Below are 22,534 nucleotides of genomic sequence, written 5' to 3'. Positions count from 1 at the left end.
CATAAAGTCTTACAATGAAAAATAGAGGCAAACTTTTCTTGTTACAGTACCTATTTTTAATATTTCTAAACATGTTATTCTACTGTTACTTATTTATCCACTTTAAATGTTATGCATTGCCTTCTTATTTTGATAGTTGAGGATTTGGACATCTTAAACTCCTCATTTGCCTTTTCCCACTCTGACTATGGTTACATCCCTATTTTTAGTGAAATCAATAAGAAATATTTAGTGACAACTATTCATCTGCAAATCAGGTAGTAGTCTATGACTACATTTCCTCTCTTATGTAATTTTTAAGTTAAATTACCTAGTTTTTTTCACCTGCGTCACTTTTTAATACAGATTCTTGCTAGATGGATCATCTTTTCTCTCAGTCTGTATATTTTCATAAAACAAAAACTGTAATTCCTTTACACAACATCTGTACAACTTGGTGTACAGTTCTGAGGGGCAAAAGAGTTAGGAAACTTGAATTCTGCTCCTGACTTTTCTGAATAGCTTGACCTCTGACAAGCAGCCTTGCTTCTCTCTGCCTTGTTTACTCATTTTTAAAAATGGAATTAGGTTTGAACTGGCTGGTCTCTGATTCCTCTCAGTTCTGCCATTCTGGTTTTTTTGGTCTCCTGTTGAATCTTAATTGTATCACTTAAATAGCTAACTGTAACAGCTTGTGGGGAGAGTGCATTTTACAACTTGGAGAAGAAAAAGGCTTGGGTGAGAAAGACAAGATAATATGGAAACTTGAAGGGCTGCCGTGTAGAGAATAATTAGGCTCGTTTCACGTGATTCAAAACCAATACCTGTAGTTGAACGGGAGGTTCTCTTGATTCAGCGTAACAGACACACTCTTAACAGTTAATTCCTGTCCAACATTGAAGTGGGCCACCCTAAGTGATGGGTATTTCCTAACACTGAAAGGACAGAGGTCAAGGTAGATAGGCAAAATGATGCTTTAGAGACAGGTTGAAGTTATTTAAGCCCCAGCCAGCCAGGGATACTACCAGATGACTTCTCTAACCTTCTGGCCTCCCACAGGTGGAAATCAATGGCATAAGGTTGTTAAAATAATTTTAAAAAACCTATTATGGCTTGACTCATTGATCATGACTTTAACCAAATTTTAATAATGATGATTCATACACTTTTTTAAAAAATTGCATTTTTTTTTTTTTTTTTTGGTTGAAATGCCTAAGTAGTGTTCTCAGTTTTGAAATGTTACTCTTCTAAGTCTTGTGTAGTTCTTGATGATTCATCTGGGAAAGCAGCCCTTTTCTTCTTTTTGAGTGATCTTTGAAAACTTGACACTTTCCCCTTAAACTAAGCTGGGAACTTTGAGTTTGAGTTTTTAGGTCCTGTTGAGATACACAACTAAATTTGTCATTGACTATGTGTGTTGCCAAGTTTTCTGGAGATGTTTACCAGTCTGGGCAATTTTGATAGTATTATCTTACAGTTTTTGCTGTGAAGCAGTCTTTAAATATAAGATATTTATAGGAGCAAGCCTTTGGGGGAAAAAAGCATTCTTACTAGTTTTATTAAATTAATTAATTAATTACAATGCCCTCATTCCCAATTCTTGAGGTAGAATTTTGGTCACCTTAGCATCTGAGTGAGGAGGTAATGTGTGTGTTTACATTTCCTGAACTACCTCAGGTCTCCTCTAACCACTGGGTGTCTTGTTCCTGCTGAATTGTACTGTACAGTAGACTCCACTGTACTAATGAATGCATCAGTCTGTAGTAGGATTTCTTGACCTTAACTCTGTTGAGAGTTGGGATTGGATAATTCTTTGTTGTGAGGAACTGTTCTTTGTATTGTAGGATGTTTAGTCGCATCCCTGGCCTCTTCCTACTAGGCGCCATTAGCACCCTCACAGTTGTGGCAATTAAAAATATCTCCAAGACACTGGCAAAATCCCCTGGGGTGATAAATTGCTCCTGTTGAGAACCACAGACTTACAAATGCCGCTCAGTTGGCCCTCTGCCATGGTTAAGGTCTTCCTACTCTTGTCTGGTTTCTCCATGTTCCCAGCCTTGCTCACAGCCTCCTCTCTCCTGACTGTGCTCTGCTCAGCTAATTAGGCAGAAGTTGCCAAGTAGAAGGTGGAATCAGTGGGGAACAGGGCGGAGCTGGAGTCAGGTATGGCCTTGGGTAGTGGCTGAGCACTGCAGCACACAGATGGGTGTGTGTGAGTGTGTGGTTTTTTTTTTTTTTTGTGGTAGCTAAGATTAGACTGCTAAAGCAAATGTTCTTTGACATGAAAATAAACCGACGACATCACTGGTGGTCCTAGCGCACAATACTAATCAGGTATGTGGTATCTTTATATTGTCTCAAGCCTGCCTTGGATTCTGTTGTTAATGAAAGAAAGCTCCAAGCATGTTTCCTCCTTAATGTTTTTATTTGAAAGAAGCAGAGAAAAGTGAAAACTGTTCTTGATGAACTTCATGTTCAATATAGTTTCAATTTTCAGGTGACTTAAATAGCTAGATCCATTTTTTACATGTATGAAATGAGGTGGGAGAGTTTGTAAATTTGAAGCAGCAGATGTTTACAGAATGCAGCCAGCTATGATACTATGGCCTCAAGAAATACTTGGAGTGCACAGGGAGTGAGACAGGCATCATCATGTAAGCAGTGGTAGTTCACAGGTGGTGAGGGGTAAGATCTCATAAACTGGAGACTGGGACAAGTGTTCATGTTCCTTGCTTATATTCATTTTCAAACAGTCACTGTTTATAATATGTCTGTTCTGAGCTTTATGAATTTTTTTTTTTTTACTTAAGATCATCCTAACTGCCCATTTTGTAAACTTTATTCTCTTAACATTTATTATGTCATATTTTCTGATTTTAAATAACTTTTAATGACTGCATATTGCATTTTGTGGTTATATCCTAAGTGGTTTACTTAATGATTTCTGTATTGTTTAACATGGATTGTTTTAAATAATTTTGCTATTACAGTTATCATTTGATGAATATCTTCAGCATAAATTTTAGTCCACAGTTTAGATTATTTCTTTCAGATAGTGTTATTAACTAGAATGGTGTGGATTTTTTTTTTTTTTGCGGGGGGACGGATTCTTGCAGGCTGGAGTGCAGTGGTATGATCTCGGCTCACTGCAACCTCTGCCTCCCGAGTTCAAGCAATTCTCCTGCCTCAGCCTCCCAAGTAGCTGGGATTACAGGTGCCCACCACTGCATCTGGCTAACTTTTGTATTTTTAATAGAGACAGGATTTCACCATGTTGGCCAGGCTGGTCTCGAACTCGTGATCTCAGGTAATCCACCCGCGTCTGCCTCCCAAAGTGCTAGGATTACAGGCGTGAACCACCGTGCCTGGCCTGGTGTGGATATTTTTAAGGCTGTTGATTCATATTGCTGAACTGCTTTCCTAAAGGATTCTAATTAATGCTTCCACTAGTAAGGTGTTGAGTGGCCATTTTAGGGCATCCTTGCCAGTGTTGATATTTTCTAAAAAGAAAACATCATCGGTTTAACAGGTGGAAAACATCTCATCTTTCATTGACTTTTTGTTTTTGTTTTCCTTTAAAAGTTCATTAGCTTCTTTTGTGCAATTGACTGTACATGTCCTTTTCCTATTAATCTTTTGGAGGTGTTACAGTGTTTTTTAAAAGCAATTTCCTTTATATAGCTTCTTTATATATGAAGGGTAGGGCTTTTTGTCTATCATTTTTGTAAAAAAAAAGCTTACCTAGTTTTCCACTTATATCTTTTGCTTTATGTGTAACTTACAGAAAAAGTACACAGGCCGGGCGCGGTGGCTCACATTTGTAATCCCAGCACTTTGGGAGGCTGAGGCAGGCTGATCACCTGAGGTCAGGGGTTCAAGACCAGCTTGGCCAACACAGTGAAACCCCATCTCTACTAAAAATACAAAAATTAGCTGGGCATGGTGGCAGGCTCCTGTAATCCCAGCTAGTCGGGAGGCTGAGACAGGAGAATCGCTTGAACCCCGTAGGTGGAAGTTGCAGTGAACTGAGATTGCGTGTCTCAAAAAAACAAACAAACAAAAAAACCCACAAAGAGTATAGGGAATTACTACATATTATTTACTAAGATTAACCAGTTGTTTGTATTTTACCTTGTTAGCTTTATTACTCTTTCCCCCTTTCTTTATATGCATATATATAAATGCATTTTTTTTGTGATTCGTTTGAGTTTAAGTTGTATAGGTCCTAAGAACACTTCAACATGTATTTCTAAGAGCCAGGGTATTCTCTTGTGTAACCACAGTAAAATTACCAGTCAAGGAATTTAACAATTGGTACAGTGTTGTTATTTGATTTATAGTGCAATTTCAATACTGTAATGTCCTTGATTGCCCTTTTGTTTTCCATGTCCAGTATCCAGTCCAGAATCACTGTGAAATTAATTGTCATATTTTAGTCTCCTTTAATCTGGAGTACTTTGTTAACCTCTCATTGTCATTCTTGACATTGATCTTTTGGAAGAGTACAGATCAGTTATTTTTTTAGAATGTCCCTCACTTTTTACTTGTCTGAAGTTTCCTCATGGTTAGATTCAGTTCATGCATTTTATGCAAGGATAACAAAAAAGTGATTTTTATTTTTCTCAGTGCAACATATTAGGAGCAACCTGATGTCAGTTTGTTCCAATATTGCTGATAGCATCAAACAGTTGGTTAAGTTGGTATCTGCCAGATTTCTCTACTGCGGTGATACTGTTTTTCTCTTTGAAGTTAATATGTATTGACTCTGTGTTAATATCGTGTTCCTCATCAAACTTTCACCCACAAGTTTTAGCCTCCAATGATGACTTTCCAACTGCATGCTTCCTTCTGTAGCTATTGACTGGCATTCTACTGTAAGGAAGACCTTTCCCTCCTCCCTCCACGTCCCATTTATTTATTTGTTCAATTATTTATTTGAATGATTCATATACATATTTAGTGGTCTGTAATTCATTACTGTGATTATTTTGATACTAAAATCGTCCCAAATTTGGTCTGTGTAAACTCTTTCAGACTGGCTTCTGTGTTCTTTTTATATGTCTCCACAATTCTTTGAGTACTTATTTACCTTCTGGTGCAAAAAGATGCTTTGGGCTCATTGTGTGTGACCCACCCCTCAAATCAGCTTTTCTTTTTATTTATTTATTTTTTGAGAAGGAGTCTTGCCCTGTCCCCCGGCTGGAGTGCAGTGGCGCGATCTGGGCTTACTATGAGCTCTGCCTCCCGGGTTCACGCCATTCTCCTGCCTCAGCCTCCTGACTAGCTGGGACTACAGGCGCCTGCCACTACGCCCAGCTAATTTTTTTTTTTTTTGTATTTTTAGTAGAGACGGGGTTTCACTATGTTAGCCAAGATGGTCTTGATCTCCTGACCTCCTGATCTGCCCGCCTCGGCCTCCCAAAGTGCTGGGATTACAGGTGTGAGCCACCGCGCCCGGCCTCAAATTAGCTTTTCTTAGAGGAGCATTGTTACTATTAGTGAAGAATGAATGGTATTTGGAAATCAAGATCTGGATATATGACGTGCTTATTGCAACTGGTGTGTCATTATTTCTAGGCCTACTCAGTGGCCACAGCCAGGATATGTTTGTGTGTGTGTAAATACATATGTGTATATCCATGTTTTAATTTTTTATTAAACAATTTTTTTAGAGATAGGGTCTCTAAAGAGGGAGCTAACTCCTGCCAGCCCTTTTTTTAAATAATATTTTTAATTTTTAATTTTTGTGGGCACATAGTAGGTATATATTTATGAGGTGCATGAGATGTTTTGATACAGGCATGCAATGTGAAATAATCATATCATGGAGAATAGGGTATCCATCCCCTCATGCATTTATCCTTTGTGTAAAAAGCAATCCAATTACACTCTCATTTTAAAATATATGTTATTATTGAGTATAGTCATTCTGTTGTTCTATCAAATAGTAGGTCTTATTCATCCTTTCTATTTTTTTTTTGTGCCCATTAACCATCCCCACCTTCCCCACAGCCCCCCTTTCCAGCCTCCAGTAACCATCTTTCTACTCTCTATGTTCATTAGTTCAATTGTTTTGATTTTTAGATTCCACAAATAAGTGAGAATATGTGATGTTTGTCTTTTTGTGCCTGGCTTATTTCACCCTCTGGCTCTTTTATGAGGTCCCTAATCCCATTCATTAAGGCTGTGCCCTCGTGATTTAATCACCTCGTGAAGTCCTCAAGTCTTAATATTAGCATTGGCAATTTAGTTTCTTTGTTTTTCTTTTCTCTTTTTGTTTAGAGACAGAGTCTCACTTTATCACCCAGGCTGGAGTGCAGTAGTGCTCACTGCAACCTTGACCTCCTGAGCTCCAGTGATCCTCCTGCCTTAGCTTCCTGCGTAGCTGGGACTTTTAAGCTGGGACGCTTTAAGGTGCATGCCACCATGCCTGGCTAGTTTTTTTTTTTTAATTTAATTTTTATTTTTAGTAGAGATGAAGCCTCACTGTGTTATGCAGGCTAGTTTTGTGTTCCTGAGCTCAAACAGTTCTTCTGCCTTGGCCTCCCAGAGTGCTAGGATTACAGGCTTGAGCCAGGATACCAGACCGTGATTAAGTTTCAACATGAGAATTTTGGGGGACACATTCATACCCTAGCAACACCTATGTATACACACTTATATATTAACAACTATGATTTCATATTGATTCTATCCGTATTAATCTAACACCATGAGGGAGTGGTACTTCTTGCATCTTCCGTAGGTTGAATTTCATCAAATGCTTTTATTGCATCTTGCCCACACTCTGTGCAAATATATGCTATATTTATTTCCAGAAGTTTTGTAGTTTTGGCTTTAGGTTTAGATCTATGATCAATCTCAAATTATTTTTTGTTAATAGTTTGAGATAGGGGTTGAAGTTCATCATTTTTCTGTACTGTATATCCAACTGATCTAGGACTGTTTGTTGAAAAGGCTTTTCATTCCCCGTTGAATTGTTTTGATGCCTCCTCTGAAAATCAGTTAACTGTATATGTGTGAGTCTGTTTCTGGACTTTGTATTCTGTTCTCTTGATCTGTTTGTTTGTCTTTAGGGCAGCACAATACTCTCTTGATTATTGTAGCTCTGTAAGAAGCCTTGAAGTCAGATAGTTTAAATCATTCAACTTTGTTCTTTTTTGAGATTGTTTGGCTGTTCTAGGTCCTTTGAATTTTCATATACATTTTAGAATCAAAAGCCTAATTTCTATAAAAGTGCCTGGTGGGAATATGGTTGAAATTGTGATTTGGGCAGAATCAACATCTTGACGGTGTTGAAATTTTCAAATTACAAACATGGTATGTATCTTCATTTACTTAGGTATTTAATTTCTTTCAGCAGTGTTTTGTGGTTTTCAGTATATGGGGCTTCCATGTCTTTTGTTAAGTTTATTCTTAAATAATTTGCTTTTTGGTATTAAGAAATGTTTTTAAAATTTCATTTTGTTCGTGGAAGATAGAAATACAATTGTTCGGCTGGGCGCGGTGGCTCAAGCCTATAATGCCAGCACTTTGGGAGGCCAAGATGGGCGAATCACGAGGTCAGGAGATCAAGACCATCCTGGCTCACACGGTGAAACCCCGTCTGTACTAAAAAATACAAAAAACTAGCCGGGCGAGGTGGTGGGTGCCTGTAGTCCCAGTTACTGGAGAGGCTGAGGCAGGAGAATGGCGTGAACCTGGGAGGCGGAGCTTGCAGTGAGCTGAGATCTGGTCACTGCACTCCAAGCTGGGGGATGGAGCGAGACTCCTCAAAAAAAAAAAAAAAAAAAAAAAAAAAAAAGAAATACGATTGTTCTGTATGTTGACCTGCCATCCTGCAACTTTGCCAAACTTACTTAGATGAATCTTGCTAGACTGACATAATTCTTAAGAATTTATTTGTTAACAATTAGCCTCTGAAAAGAAAGTTTTATAACTTCCTTTCAAATATTTATGCATAGTATTTCTTTTTCTTGCCTATTACATTTAATAGGATCTTCTGTATGCTATAATGTTGGGTAGACTTGGTGAGATTTCTGTCACCATCTTTGCCATGTTGCCAGTCTTTGAGGGAACGTCCTCAGAATTTCATTATGTTATTTGATGTAGGTTTATATGATAGAGGAAATTTCTTTCTGTTTGTAGGTGTGCCAAAGTTTTTTTTTTTTTTTTTAACCCAGAATGGATATAGAACTTTGTCAGATGCTTTCATCACATCTGGTATTATGGTAAATGAAATTGCCTTTTATACGTGAATCCAAATTTTATATTCCTGGAGTAAATACTGCAGTATCATAATATATTATTATTATTTTTGTAAGTTACTGAATTTGATCTTTCCATTGTTTTGCTGAGGATGTTTTCATCTGTGTTAATCAACTATGGTCATGTTTTATAGTTTTTTTATAATTAAAAATGTTCTGGTAATGGATTTATGCAAACCTTCTAAATGAGTTGGGAATTGTTTACTCCTTTATTTTCTTCCACATGTGTCTGATAGACTTCACCAGTGAAACCATCTGAGTTTTGAGTTTTCTTTTTGTAAAAGGGTAGGCTAACCATTTTAACTTACTTAATAGATATATGGCTGTTTAGATTTTAAAAGTTTTATCTTGTGTCAGTTGTGGAAAGTGTTGTGCTTTTTCACTCTGTTATTAGTGCTGTGTGGTTTATCTTTCCATCCTCTTAATTTTAACCCGTGTCTTTATATTTAAAATGTATCTCTTGTAGACATAATTGGGTCTTGTTTTTTTCTTCTCCCCAATCTGAAAAAAAGCTACATTTTAATTGGAATATTTATTTAGTCTCCTTAATGATACACAATTGATCCTCATTATTTGAGGATTCCATACATGTGAAAATTACAAAATTTATTTGTAACCCCTAAATCAATACTTGAAGTGTTCCTGTAGTCATTCACAGACATGCACAGAGTAGCGAAAAATTTGAGTTATCTTGACACATTTTTCCCAACTGAGGTCAAATAAGGTGACATTCTGCCTTCGTGTTTCAGCTCTCATACTTTGAAAAACAAAGGTCCTTTTCCACACATCAAGAAAAGAAAACTGCAGGCCAATATCTCTGAATATTGAGACAAAAGTCCTCAGCGAAATACTAGCAAACTAAATTGAGCAATACATTATTAGAAAGATCATTCAACATGACCAAGTGGGATTTATCCCTGGGATGTAAGGATGCTTCAGCATATGCAAATCAGTTTGTATGGTACATCATATCAACAGATGAGATGAAAACCGTGTGATCATTTCAATTAGTGCTGAAAAAACATTTGATGAAATGTAACATCTCTATGTTGAAAAACCCTAAAAAAACTGGGGATAGGAGGAACATACCTCAACATAATTAAAGCCATATATGACATACTCACAGCTAGTATAATACTGAATGGGGAAAAACTGAAAGCCTTTCCTCTAAGGCAAGTTTGTCCAATCCATGGCTCAAGGGCCGCATATGGTCCAATACAAATTTGTAAACTTTGTTAAAACATTTTTTTTTTTTTTGCAATTTTTTTTTAAAGCTCATCAGCTGTCATTAGTGTTAGTGTATTTTTTTTTTTTTTTTTTTTGAGAGGCAGTCTTGCTCTGTCACCAGGCTGGAGTGCAGTGGTGCGATCTCAGCTCACTACAATCTCCGCCTCCCTGGTTCAAGTGATTCTCCTGCTTCAGCCTCCTGAATAGCTGGGATTACAGGTGCACGCCACCACATGCAGCTAATTTTTGTATTTTTAGTAGAGATGGAGTTTCACCATGTTGCCCAGGATGGTCACGATCTCTTGACCTTGTGATCTGCCTGCCTCAGCCTCCCAAAGTGCTAAGATTACAGGTGTGAGCCACCGCACCTGGCCTAGTGTTAGTATATTTTATGTGTGGTTCAAGACAATTCTTCCAGTGTGGTCCAGGGAAACCAAAAATTGGACACCCCTGCTCCAAGATCGGGAATATGACAAGGATGCCCACTGTCACCACTGCTATTCAACGCAGTACTAGAAGTTCTAGCTAGAGCAGTCAGACAAGAGAAGGATATAAAGGGTATCCAGATTGGAAAGGAAGAAGTCAAATTATCCTTGTTTACAGATGATACAATCTTGTATTTGGAAAAACCTAAAGACTCCACAAGAAAACTATTAGAACTGGTAAATTCAGTGAAGTTGCAGGTTACAAAATTAACATACCAAAATCAGTAGCATTTCTGTTTGTCAACAGTGAACAATGTGAAAAAGAAATAAAGTATCCCGTTTGGAAGCCACACATAAAATAAAACAGCTAGGAATTGACCAAATAAATGAAAGCTCTCTATAATGAAAACTATAAAACACTGATGCAAGAAATTGAAGAGGACCCCCAAAAATGGAAAAATATTACATGTTCATGGATTGGAAGAATCAGTATTGTTAAAGTGTCCATACTACTCAAAGCAGTCTATAGATTAAATGCAAATCCTACCAAAATATGAATGACATTCTTCACAGAAAAAAAAAATCCTAAAATTTTTGTGGAACAACAAAAGACCCAGAATAGCCAAAGCTGTTCTAAGCAAAAGAACAAGGCTGGAGGAATTACATTACCTGACTTCAAATTATACTACGGAGATACAGTAACCAAAACAGCATGGTACTGGCATCAAAACAGACCCATAGACCAATGGAACAGAATAGAGAACTAACAACGCAGAAATAAATCCACACATGTACAGTGAGCTCATTTTTGACAAAGGTACCAAGAACATACTCTGGGGAAAAGACAGTCTCTTCAATAAATTGTGCTAGGAAAACTGGATATCCATATGCAGAAGAATTAAACTAGACCCCTATCTCTTACTGTGTACAAAAATCAAATCATAATGGATTAAAGACTTAAATCTAAGACCTCAAACTATGAAACTACTACAAGGAAACATTGGGGAAAATCTTCAGGACATTGTTCTGGGCAAAAATGCCTTGAGCAATATCCCACAAGCGTAGGCAACCAAAGCAAAAATGAACAATGGGGTCACATCGAGTTAAAAAGCTTCTTCTGCACAGCGAAGGATACAGTCAACAAAAGGAAGAGACAACATACAGAATGGGAGAAAATATTTGCAAACTACCCAGCTGGCAAGGGCTTAATAACCAGAGTATATAAGGAGTTCAACTAACTCTATAGGAAAAAATAATGTAATAATCCAATTAAAAATGGGCAAAAGATTCTAATAGACATTACTCAAAAGAAGTACAAGTGGCAAACAGACATATGAAAAGGTGCTCAACATCAGTCATCAGAGAAATGCAAATCAAAACTACAATGAGATATCATCTTACCTAATTAAAATGTCATATCCAAGAGAAAGGCAATAATAAATGCTGGTGAGGATGTGGAGGAAAGGAAACCCTCATACACTGTTGGTATGAATGGAAATTAACCACTATGGAGAACAGTTTGGAGGTTCCTCAAAAAACTAAAAATTGACCTATCCTATGATCTAGTAATCCCACCGCTAGGTATGCACCCCTCCCCGCCATAAAAGAAATCAATATGTCAAAGAGATACTTGCACTCCTATTTTTGTTGCAGCACTTTGCAATAGCTAAGATTTGCCAGCAACCTAAGCGTTCATCAACAGATGAATGGATAAAGAAAATGTGGTACACAGTGGAGTACTTACTATTCAGCCATCAAAAAGAATGAGATCCAGTCATTTGCAGCCATATGGATGGAACTTGAGATCATTATGTTAAGTGAAATAAGCCAGGCACAGAAAGACAAGCCTTGCATGGTCTCACTTATTTGTGGAATCTAAAAATCAAAACAATTGAACTCATGGACGTAGAGAGTAGAAGGGTGGTTACCAGAGGCTAGGAAGGGGAGTGGGGGGCTGAAGGGAAGGTAGTATTGTTAATGGGTACAAAAAAAAAGAATGAATAAGACCTACTATTTGATAGCACAATAGCGTGGTTATAGTCAATAATAATTGCACATTTTAAAATAACTTAGAGTATAATTGGATTGTTCATAACTCAGAGGATAAACTCTTGAGCGTATGGATACCTTATTCTCCATGATGTACTTATTTCACATTGCTTACCTCTATCAAAACATCTAAAGTACCTCATAAATATATACACCTACTGTGTACCCACAGAAATTTTAAAAAGGGTTCTTTCCCAGTCTGTTCAGTGCCACATTTTCCACATTTTTATACTTCTATTGGGGTGATTTTGCTGCTTAAAATGACCCCAAATGTAGGGCTGAGGTGCCACCTAGTGATCCCAAGTGCAAGAGGCTGTGATGTGCCTATGGAGAAAATACATGTATTAGATAAGCTTCACTCAGACAAGAATTGTAGTGCTGTTGGCCATGAGTTTAATATAAGTAAATTAACAATAGATATTAAATGAAGTGTTTTAAACAAAAACACATACAAAACAAGATTAGGTATTGATCAATTGACTAAGGTAGCAGGACCAGAGGCTTGCGGGGACTTAATACTATTTTCCTGAGAGCAGTGGTTCCATATTTGGTAACTCAGTGTCCATGATGACTTTATAGAGTATAACTACTATGAATAATGAGAATTCACTGTAGTTGGGTTTAGATCTACTAGTTTACTGTTTGTCTTCTGGTGTCCTTTTTTTTTTTTGCAGTTGCATCCTTATCCTTGCCTACTTAGAATTAACATACCACTTCTCATAAAATGTCAGAATTGCAATAACACAGTTCCATTCCCTACCCAGTCATTGTGCTGTTGTTGTCATATATATTTATATTTATTTTTGTATTTATGATGTAGGGTCTTACTCTCTCGCCCAGGCTGGAGTGCAGTGTCACAGTCTTGGCATACTGTATCCTCCGCCTCCTAGGTTCAAGCGATCCTCCCACCTCAGCTTCCTAAGTAACTGGGACTACAGGCATGCGCCACTATGCCTGGTTAATTTTTGTGCTTTTTGTAGAGTTGGGGTTTCACCATGTTGCCCAGGCTGGTCTTGAACTCCTAGGCTCAAGTGATTCACCCCCCTTGGCCTCCTAAAGTGCTGGGATTACAGAGGTGACAACCTACTGTCATATATTTTATGTACACCTACATTATAAGCCCCATGATACAGTGTTATTATTGCTTTCAACAGTCAGTGAGTGTCTTCTAAAGAAATTAAGAGAATAAATTGAAAGATAGTTCTTTATATTTATCCACACATTTAACACTTCCAGTACTTTTTTTTTTTTTTTTGGTGGATCCTAATTTTTATGTTATCATTTGCTGGGGATTAATTTCCTTAGTTTTTATCGGACCATGTCTTTATTTTGTCTTCATTGTTGAAGGATGTTTTTGCTGCATGTGGAGTTCTGGGCTGATTGTTCTCTTTGAGCATTATAGATGTTGTTACATTACTTCCTGATTTGTTTTTCCAATTAAAAAAAATCAGCTGGCCGTCGTGTTACTGTTATTGTCGTCATTGTTATTGTTGTTTATTCTTAGTTACTTTCAAGATTTTTCTCTTTTTGGTTTTCAGCAGTTTATCTACAGTGTGCTCAGGTGTATTTCTATTTGTATTAATCCTACTTAGTGTTCACTGAGTCTTTTGGATTTATAAGTCAGTATTTTTTGTTAAATTTGGGAAGTTTTTGGTTATTGCATCTTCAGATATTTTCTCTGCTAAAGTTTCACTTTCTTCCCCTCCACCTGCATTTCTGATTATATACATGTCATAATGATTGATATTATCTCAGAAGTTTGTGAGAGTTTGTTCGTTTTTCTCCAGTCTTTTTTTCTGTTTTTCAATGTGGATAATTCCTACTGGTTTGTTTTCCAGTTCATTGACTGTGTCATATTCAATCTACTGTTAAGATCATAGAGTGAAATTTTTGTTTTAATTTTCAAGCTTTTCTGATTTTGAATTTATATTTGTTTCTATTTTATACTTTTTTTTTTTGTTTTTTTTTTTAAATTTTTTGAGATGGAGTCTTACTCTGTTGCCCAGGCTGGAGTGCAGTGGCACAGTCGGCTCACTGCAGCTTCCGCCTCCAAGGTTCAAGCGATTCTCCTGCTCAGCCTCCTGAGTAGTTGGGATTACAGGTGCCTGCCACCACATCTGGCTGATTTTTGTATTTTTAGTAGAGACAGTGTTTCACCATGTTGGCCAGGCTGGTTTCAAACTCCTGACCTCAGGTGATCGGCCCACCATGGCCTCCTGAAGTGCTGGGATTACAGGCATGAGCCACCACACCTGGCCACTTTTTATTTCTTTGCTGAGATTTCATACCTGTTCCCTCATTAAGACCATGTGTTGTTAACTTTCTCTTACTTTCGGTGGGTAACAGCTGAAATAAGCCTTATTCTGATATGGTAATTCTCATTTACTTTTGACTGGTGCTTGCTTAACCTTTTTAGTCCTTATTTTAAACTTTTTGTGCTATTCATTGGGTATGTCTTATGTAAATAATATGTAACTGAAGTTTATGTTTTATAAAATAATCTTATTTGTCTTTTAATTGGCAAGTTTAATTCATTTACATAGATTATGATTATTGATATATTTGTAATGAATATTTGCCGTTTTACTTTGTGCTTTCTGTTTACACTTCCTGTGCTCCTTTTCTTTTTTGTTCTTTTTAAAAATACAATTAAGATTTTTTCACTTGATTTTTTTCTTATGGTATTTTTCCTCTGTATTGGTTTGGAAATCTTTTTGTGGTTTATTCTTGAGATATTATCATAGAGTTAAATTAACAAAGCTGAATGAACCTTATCTTAATTGCCTGCCAAGACAAAGACTTTATCATGTCTCACATATGCAGAGGATTGGTTCCAGGACCCTCGTGTATACTACAGCCTGCATATATTTATATCTTGCTGTTGACCCAACAGAACCTGCCTTTAAGAAAAATCGGGGCTGGGCACAGTGGCTCACGGCTGTAATTCTAGCACTTTGGGAGGCCGAGGCAGGAGGATTGCTTGAGGCCAGGAGCTCGAGACGAGCCTGGACAACAAAGTGAGACAGTGTCTCAACAAAAAATAAAAAAATTAGACAGGTGTGGTGGTGCAGGCCTGTAGACCCAGCTACCTGGGAAGCTGAGGCAGTAGGATCGCTTGAGCCCAGGAGTTCGAGGCTGCAGTGAGTTATAATGGTGCCACTGCATTCCAGCCTGGGTGGCAGAGTGAGACTCTGTCTCGGAAGGAAGGGGAAGGAGAGAGGAAGGGAGGGAGGGAGAGAGACTTTCTGTATATATGTGGGTTTTGCATCCTTCATCTGTGTTTGGTTTAAAAAAAAAAAAAACCCACGTATAAGTCGGCCTGCACAGTGCAAACCCATTTTGTTCAAAAGGTCAACTGTACTTTAATGACCTCCCCTTCCTCATGCCCTTAGCTTAAACACTAATTTTTGAGATTTTTATTTTCTCACTGTTGTTTAAACAGTTGTTATTAACTATTGTTATTTTTAGCGTAGGGAATGTTTGCTGACAGGTACTTACGTGTTTAATACTTGAACGTCATTTCATCTGACATCTCAGATCTCCATTCTGAGCTCATTTTCCATTTTTCTACAGTATATTCTTTTGAAGTTTCTTTCTTTTTTTTTTTTTTGAGACAGAGTCTCACTCTGTCCCCCAGGCTGGAGTGCAGTGGCACGATCTCGGCTCACTGCAACCCCCGCCTCCTGGGTTCACGTCATTCTCCTGCCTCAGCCTCCCGAGTAGCTGGGCTTATAGGCGCCTGCCACCACGCCCAGCTGATTTTTTGTATTTTTAGTGGAGACGCGGTTTCACCGTGTTAGCCAGGATGGTCTCGATCTCCTGACCTCGTGATCCACTGGCCTCAGCCTCCCAAAGTGCTGGGATTACAGGCGTGAGCCACCGCGCCCGGCCTGAAGTTTCTTTCTTTTTTTTCTTTAAATAAACTTAGCACGAGGTTTCTTTGGTGATCATCTGCTGGTCATAAACTCTGTTATTTAGCTGGGAATATCTTGATTTCATCTTTGTTCTTGAAGGATAGTTTTGCTGTGCATATGATGGCACTTGACAAGTTTCCTTGATAGTTCGAAGATAATATTCTACTGTCTGCTGGCTTGTTACTGGTGAGAATTCTATAGTCAGAGCTAATTGTAGTAGTCTGTCTTTGCTCTCTGTGCTTTAAAATATTTTCTTTGGCTTTATTTTGCGATTTACCACAATGCCTATGAGTCTAGGGGTGGATTTCTTTTTGCTTATATTGGTAGGTGTACGTTGTGCTTCTTAAATCTAGATTTGAGTCTTTTATTTGTTTTTGAAAATTCTCAGCCCTTACCTCTTCATGTATTGCTTCTCTTCTATTCTCTGTATTGTTTCCCACTAGGACTCAAGTTAGTCATGCATGAGTCCATCTCAGTCTATTCTCAATATCCCTTAATCTCTTTAGTATTTTTTATTTCCCTAACTCTGGGTAATTTCTTCCAATTTGGCATGTAGTTTGGTAATCTGTCTTTAGCTGTGACTAATACGCTGTTTAATTAACTCATTTGGTTTTCATTTTAATACTTAGATTTTTAATTTGTGAAAGCAATGTTTTATTGTTTCAAACTGGCTGTTCTTAGTACTTTGTTGTGTGTTCATTTAAAAATTTCTTTATTTACATAATTTGTTATTTAATAATTTGTTTTGGCTGAGTGTGGTGACTCACGCCTGTAATGCCAGCACTTTGTGAGGCTGAGGTGGGTGGATTACCTGAGGTCAGGAGTTCAAGACCAGCCTGGCCAACATGGTGAAACCCCGTCTCTACTAAAAATACAAAAATTAACCGGGCGTGGTGGCACATGCCTGTAATCCCAGCTACTTGGGAGGCTGAGGCAGAAGAATTGCTTGAGCCCAGGAGACGGAGGTTGCAATGAGCCGAGATCATGCCACTGCATTCCATCCTGGCCGACAGAGCCAGACTCTGTCTCAAAAAAAAAAAAAAAAGTCTGTTTCATAATTACATTATCTGAAATGGTAGTGAAGGCAGTATCTGGTATTTGTTCTTTCTGCCTGCTCTGGCTCATAGAGATTTACTTCTCTATGTATATGGTAATCTTTTTATTGTAAGCGTATTTTTCCAGATTTATTTTCGTTCCTTTTTTTGACATATTTTGTTATTACCGTATTTGAATGCACTAGACAAGTGCCCTGCCATCATAGAGAACTGAAATTCTTTTCCTGTGTATGGAGATGACATGGTTTTATCATAAAGAACTGGGAAGGGACTGTTACCTTTTTCATACTCCTTTTTCTCTTTGCCTTATTTCCCTTGCATATTTAAATACATTTTATCCTTGTATGTATCTTACATGAGGCTTTTTTGACTTTAAGGAACAGAAACTCACATCAGTGTTCTTTAAGAATAAAGCGTTTATTTTCAGATCACAAGGAAACTGGAGCTGAATAGCTGTCAGGATCCAACACAGTTCTAGGGAACAGCTGCACTTACTGCTCATTGCATTTCTGCTGTTCTCTTCATGTCTGCTACACTCTTCCTAGGAGGCCAGATGCTGGGTCTGACCCGCAGACCCTGGCTGAACGATGGATGAAAAATGCACTCACACGCAGGTATCCAGTGAAAGAACGGGCTAGGGGAGCGGGCTAGGGGACTGGGCCGCTCACAGACCCTTGAGAAGGGTGCTGTAAAAAGTCAGCAGCCTCGGCCGTGGGGGGCTGGCACTGCGGGTATTTATTCAGCACAGATTTAATAACAATGGCTTTGAGTCAACACACTTGTGGGTAATCAACATGGTCGCCCTCCCTGGAGAGAGTAGTCCTGTGTGAGGATGATTAAAGGCCAGGTTCCGAGGCCTAAGTAAACTAACTTATCTAAATCAGTTTATTTACATCCCCTTGTTGTCTAACCTAAGCTTTCAGGCACTGGATAAGAGAGTCTGGCTGCCCTCAGCCAAATCGTTTTCCAAAGCTTTTGTAAAACCTCCTGGCCTTCCAAGAAAGTTTGCATCTTTCTACAATTGTTCCTACCACTCTGACCTGTCTTCTACAACCAGAAGGCTTCCTCATGTTCACATTATTTTTTCTCTATTTCATATCTCGTTTTTCTGGTTCTCAGCTCCCTCTCACCTCATCCTTGCTTGTGAATCTTTGAGGATCTTCCTTCACTCCATGTATTCTTTCAGCTTCACCTCCCTTTTAGTGCCTAATTTGCCAGCTTGCCTAACTAGCCTCTTCCCCAGCCAACAGATTGGCTATCCTTGGAGCAGCTGCCTGTCTCTGTGTTGAGGGGAGGAAGGATTCTGTGTTCAAATCTCACTGCCAAGGCCCCCTCCCTTGGAAGGGTACTGTGATGTATACTTAGGGTGTATACTTCTAAGGTATTTAAAATTATTTTTGAAGCCACAAAGGTTATAAAAATAAAAGGCCTCTAACTTAGAAAATGAACAACCCAGTTGCAGAAAGATGTTTGGTGAATTAAAAATTTTTATACCATTCATTCTTGTGTGAAAACCATTATGAGTCTAATGCACACTTGGAATTTTTTTTTGTTTATGGGTTTCTAGCCAAGAAGGAAATGCAGGTTTCCAGTTATATTTATGGAGGTTTTAATCTCAAAGATTTAATGTTCATGTTTATTGAAATATCAGTATACATAAGAGCATCTTCAATTAAATGAAAACAAATTCTTATGTGTATGAGTTAGTAACATAAGAAACGGCCAATGAAACCCCATCTCTACTAAAAAATACAAAAATTAGCTGGACGTGGTGGCGCATGCCTATAATCTCAGCTACTCAGGAGGCTGAGGCCGGAGAATCGCTTGAACCTGGGAGGCAGAGGTTTCAGTGAGCCGAGATTGTGTCACTGCTGTCCAGCCTGGGCAACAGAGTGAGACTCCATCTCAAAAAAAAAAAAAAAAAAAAAAGCCCTTAGGGACCATTATATTTCTTAAAAATTCATTATATTGTGTTCTGTATTATAAAGTCAGATCAAAAAATTATAGCACATTTGTGATGGTAGACACTTAACTATCATCTATATACATACCACTGTATAGTTTACAAGTGATTTTCACATTTGTTATGGCGTTCATTCTTACCCAGAGCCCTACGTTGAAAAGCATACAGGCAGGTTAAATTTACAGTATGTTTACTAACTTCTAATTTCTGGATGATGACAGGGCTAAAGTTATTCATTCCTTTCCTAAAATTCATATTCCTCCTGAATAATTGAAATTGGCCTAAATTACTACATTTTAAACTATACCTTTTCTTTTTTTAAAGATGTATTTACTTGGAATATTACTCGGTTTAAAAGGCAAGAATTGTCAAAGCACAAGTGGAACTTTATTATAAATTCTATATTAAATTTTTCTGATTTTACTACATATTTCTTCCCTTTAGGCCTCGACGTGTTCTATTTTATTCAAAATAGAAGTTTGATTTGTGGTACTACATAATTATAAAAAAAATCAGTTAATATTGAAAATATTGAAAAGGTGAAAGATCGTTTGTACTTCTACTCCCATTTTCTCTCCGCGTGCTCTCCGGTCTGACCGTTAGTAGCTGGGTGTTACACATAGATATACATATGTGTATTTGTATGTACACACAGCCTGCTAGTGCTGGAGGCAGAACTGAGAGCTACTACCTTGTGCCTGGCACCGGAAGTGCAGCCACTGTTGTAGTGCAAAGGTCATTGTGTTGATAGGGCAACTGTCATGGCTGTGGCCATCAGGATGTTCCTTATTACCCATGCTGCTGTCAGTCCTGTGTCTAACAGCTGCTGCTTTCCATGCTGCTGATTCCTTGAAGTTTTACTGTTCTTCAGAGCCTGTTGAGAATGTCTTTAATTTGATTGTTTTTCTTAGCATGAGTCAGACAATACCACTCTGTCATCCCTTGCTTTTATGTAGGATAGTGTGAATGACAGATACCATGTTGTCCTCCAAGCCACTACTCTGTTCTCATGGTCTGTGGCTTTCTTTAGATTAAACCTGGACTCTTGCTGTAGAATGAGTGCCCATTCCCCAAGATCCCTGCCCCCCTGGAGATTTCTAGGTGCTTTTGGTAAACAGGTCGTTGTCTGCCTTGACCCTGCTAGTATCCTCAGTCATGTACAAAATCTGTCTTTCCTGGAGTTGTCCCAGTGCAGACTCAGGCTGGGAGTCATGCTTCTGAAGAATAATGTATGAAAGTGATTTTTGAAAAAGAAGTGATTGACTAAGAGTTCATCTATTACCAAAGATAATTAGAACTCTAGTAACACATTGAAAAATATCAGTGATCACTGGTCACTGATACTGATCACCGATATTTCTTACATAATATACTAAGTTACTACCAAATTTATAGCCAAGTCATTTTTTTTGTAGACCTGCATAAGCATATTTAACTAAAAGTCTGTTGAATTCGAGATTTGCATATTGCTTCTCTAGGTACCTGACCTAAGGCCCCTATTAATTTGATTCTATGTGCTTACCAGAGGCCTTTCCATCATTGTTATGGGGCTGCCTAAGCAGTGATAAGCCTTTGTTAAATGCAGACATGGAATGAGTCGTTCTGCAGCCCATGCAGCCTCCTCTTAGCTGTGGGCCTGCCTCTTCCTGTCTTGGTTCCTCCCTTCCATTTAGAGTGACCCTGAAACCACATTCCAGCCCTATCTTCCTTTCCTCCTCACAGGAGGTCATATAGTCTTCTGTTTACAGTCAGACTTCAGACCTTTCCTATTTTCTTTAAGGACTGGTTGTTTTCCATTTGATGTTATTGTGCTGGTGATCCACAATGTATATTGTCAGAAAATAATACTTTGAATGCTTGTGGTAGCTAGAGGTCTGTGTAGGATAGAGTAGACAATGGGTAGGAAGTATTAAGAATAAACACCTTTTGGGCCAGGCGTGGTGTCTCACACCTGTAATCCAAGCACTTTGGGAGGCCGAGGCGGGTGGATCACCTGAGGTCAGGAGTTCAAGACCAGCCTGGCCAACATGGCGAAACCCCATCTCTACTAAAAATAGAAAAATTAACTGGGTGTGGTGGCACACACCTGTAATCTCAGCTACTCGGGAGGCTGAAGCAAGGAGAATTGCTTGAACCCAGGAGGTGGAGGTTGCATTGAGCTGAGATTGTGCCATTGCACTCTAGCCCAGGCATCAAGAGTGAAACTCAGTCTCAGAAAAAAAAAGAATAAGCACCTTTTGTTGTTTAATGGTTATAGTTTTAGTTTTGCAAGATGAAAAAAATTCTGGATATCTGTCTCACAATATTGAATGCTCTACACTTACAGATAGTTAATTTGATAAATTTTATGTTTTGTGTTTTTTACCACAAGAAAAAACAAGCATTTTTTTTTTATGGAACATAGACTTAAAAGCTTAAGTACAGGGTTTTGGATTTTTTATCTTTTTAATACTTGGTTCTATTTACTCGTCCTTTACTACAAATTGGATCAATAGATTAGGGTTTTGGAAAGTTTAGCAGAGTAGAGAAGTATAGCAAACAGAATTCATTCATTTAACATTTATTGAGCACTTCCTGTGTAGCAGGCCCTGTGCTTTTAGTTGATAATTCAGAGAAATAAGGGACATGACCCCTAGATGCTTCTTGCAGAAAGAACTGGAGAAGCCATTTGTACTTAAAGCAGGAAATCCTGAAATATTTTGTATGCCATTACCATTTTATTATTAAAGCATACAGACGTACAGTCATACATCAAATTTTCAAAACTTTTATTATGGAGAATTTAAAACATACACAGAAGTAAAGAAGGAATACAGTGAATCGCCTTGTGCCTGTCACTAGCTGGCATCCATCAAAGCCTCTTTTGTTTCTTTATATTCCTCTCCCAGTCCATTTTTGAGGGTACATTCTTGTTCTTTTCATTTTATCTGTAAATATGTTAGTAGTTTCAGTGAAAGATAAGGGCTGTTTTTCTTAGAACAAATCACACAATACCACTATCATCCCAGAGTTATTTCACAATTTTGTGTATGTGTTTGTGTGCACTGTGATTTTTTGCATCAGGATCTAAACAAGATCTACACATTACATTCAGTTGATAGGTTTTCTTTAATATCTTTTAAGCTATAGGTTTTCCTTATTTTCTTTGTTCTTGAAATGTTATTTACTGAAAAAATCATGTCGTTTATCTTGTGCGCTTGCTCATACTATTATATATGAATTTTGCGGAATGACTTTTTTGCTTTGAAACAGTAGTGACCACTTATTCTTCACTTGGATCCATTATTTAATCATGGGCATGCAAGATGTTGCAATTCTTGATGTTGCATCATTCCTTTTTCATTTATTTGCTGGAATACTACTATAGAGAAGTTTCTTTTTACAAACTATTCAGTTACCCAGAGGTATAACTTATACAGGGAAGTCAGGTTAAATGAGTGACTCTTTCTCTTTACTTATAACTCTTGGAGGGTCCCTAGCATTTCCAAAAATGACCAGTGTTTTTTCCTTTATTTAAAAAAATATCATTATAAACAGATGCTCTTTTCTTTTTTTTTTTTTTTGAGACAGGGTCTTGCAATGTCCCTCATGCTGGAGTGCAGTGGTGTAATCATGGCTCATTGCAGCCTCAACCTCCTGGGCTCAAGTGATCCTC

The 22,534-nt window shown here is 38.0% G+C and overlaps 1 protein-coding gene across 8 annotated transcripts in view; it reads left to right on the top strand.

Annotated features, from left to right (window-relative positions):
• MARCHF8 (membrane associated ring-CH-type finger 8) overlaps positions 1-22,534 on the top strand; it is a 212,746-nt gene that overhangs the window by 82,748 nt on the left and 107,464 nt on the right. The window contains exon 1 of one of the 8 annotated variants that reach the window (XM_007962532.3): positions 1,671-2,313. The exons of 6 other annotated variants lie outside the window; for them this stretch is intronic. The gene's annotated coding sequence lies outside the window, so the exon portion shown is untranslated. Of the gene's footprint in view, positions 1-1,670; positions 2,314-22,534 lie in introns of those variants that run through there. One more of the 8 variants, XM_073018951.1, reaches the window with a different exon arrangement.

The sequence above is a fragment of the Chlorocebus sabaeus genome, chromosome 9 (genome assembly GCF_047675955.1).
Source record: "Chlorocebus sabaeus isolate Y175 chromosome 9, mChlSab1.0.hap1, whole genome shotgun sequence".
In the NCBI taxonomy this organism is placed as follows: domain Eukaryota; kingdom Metazoa; phylum Chordata; class Mammalia; order Primates; family Cercopithecidae; genus Chlorocebus; species Chlorocebus sabaeus.
Note: the sequence above shows the minus strand (reverse complement) of the source record. Positions and strands in the feature narration are given on the sequence as shown.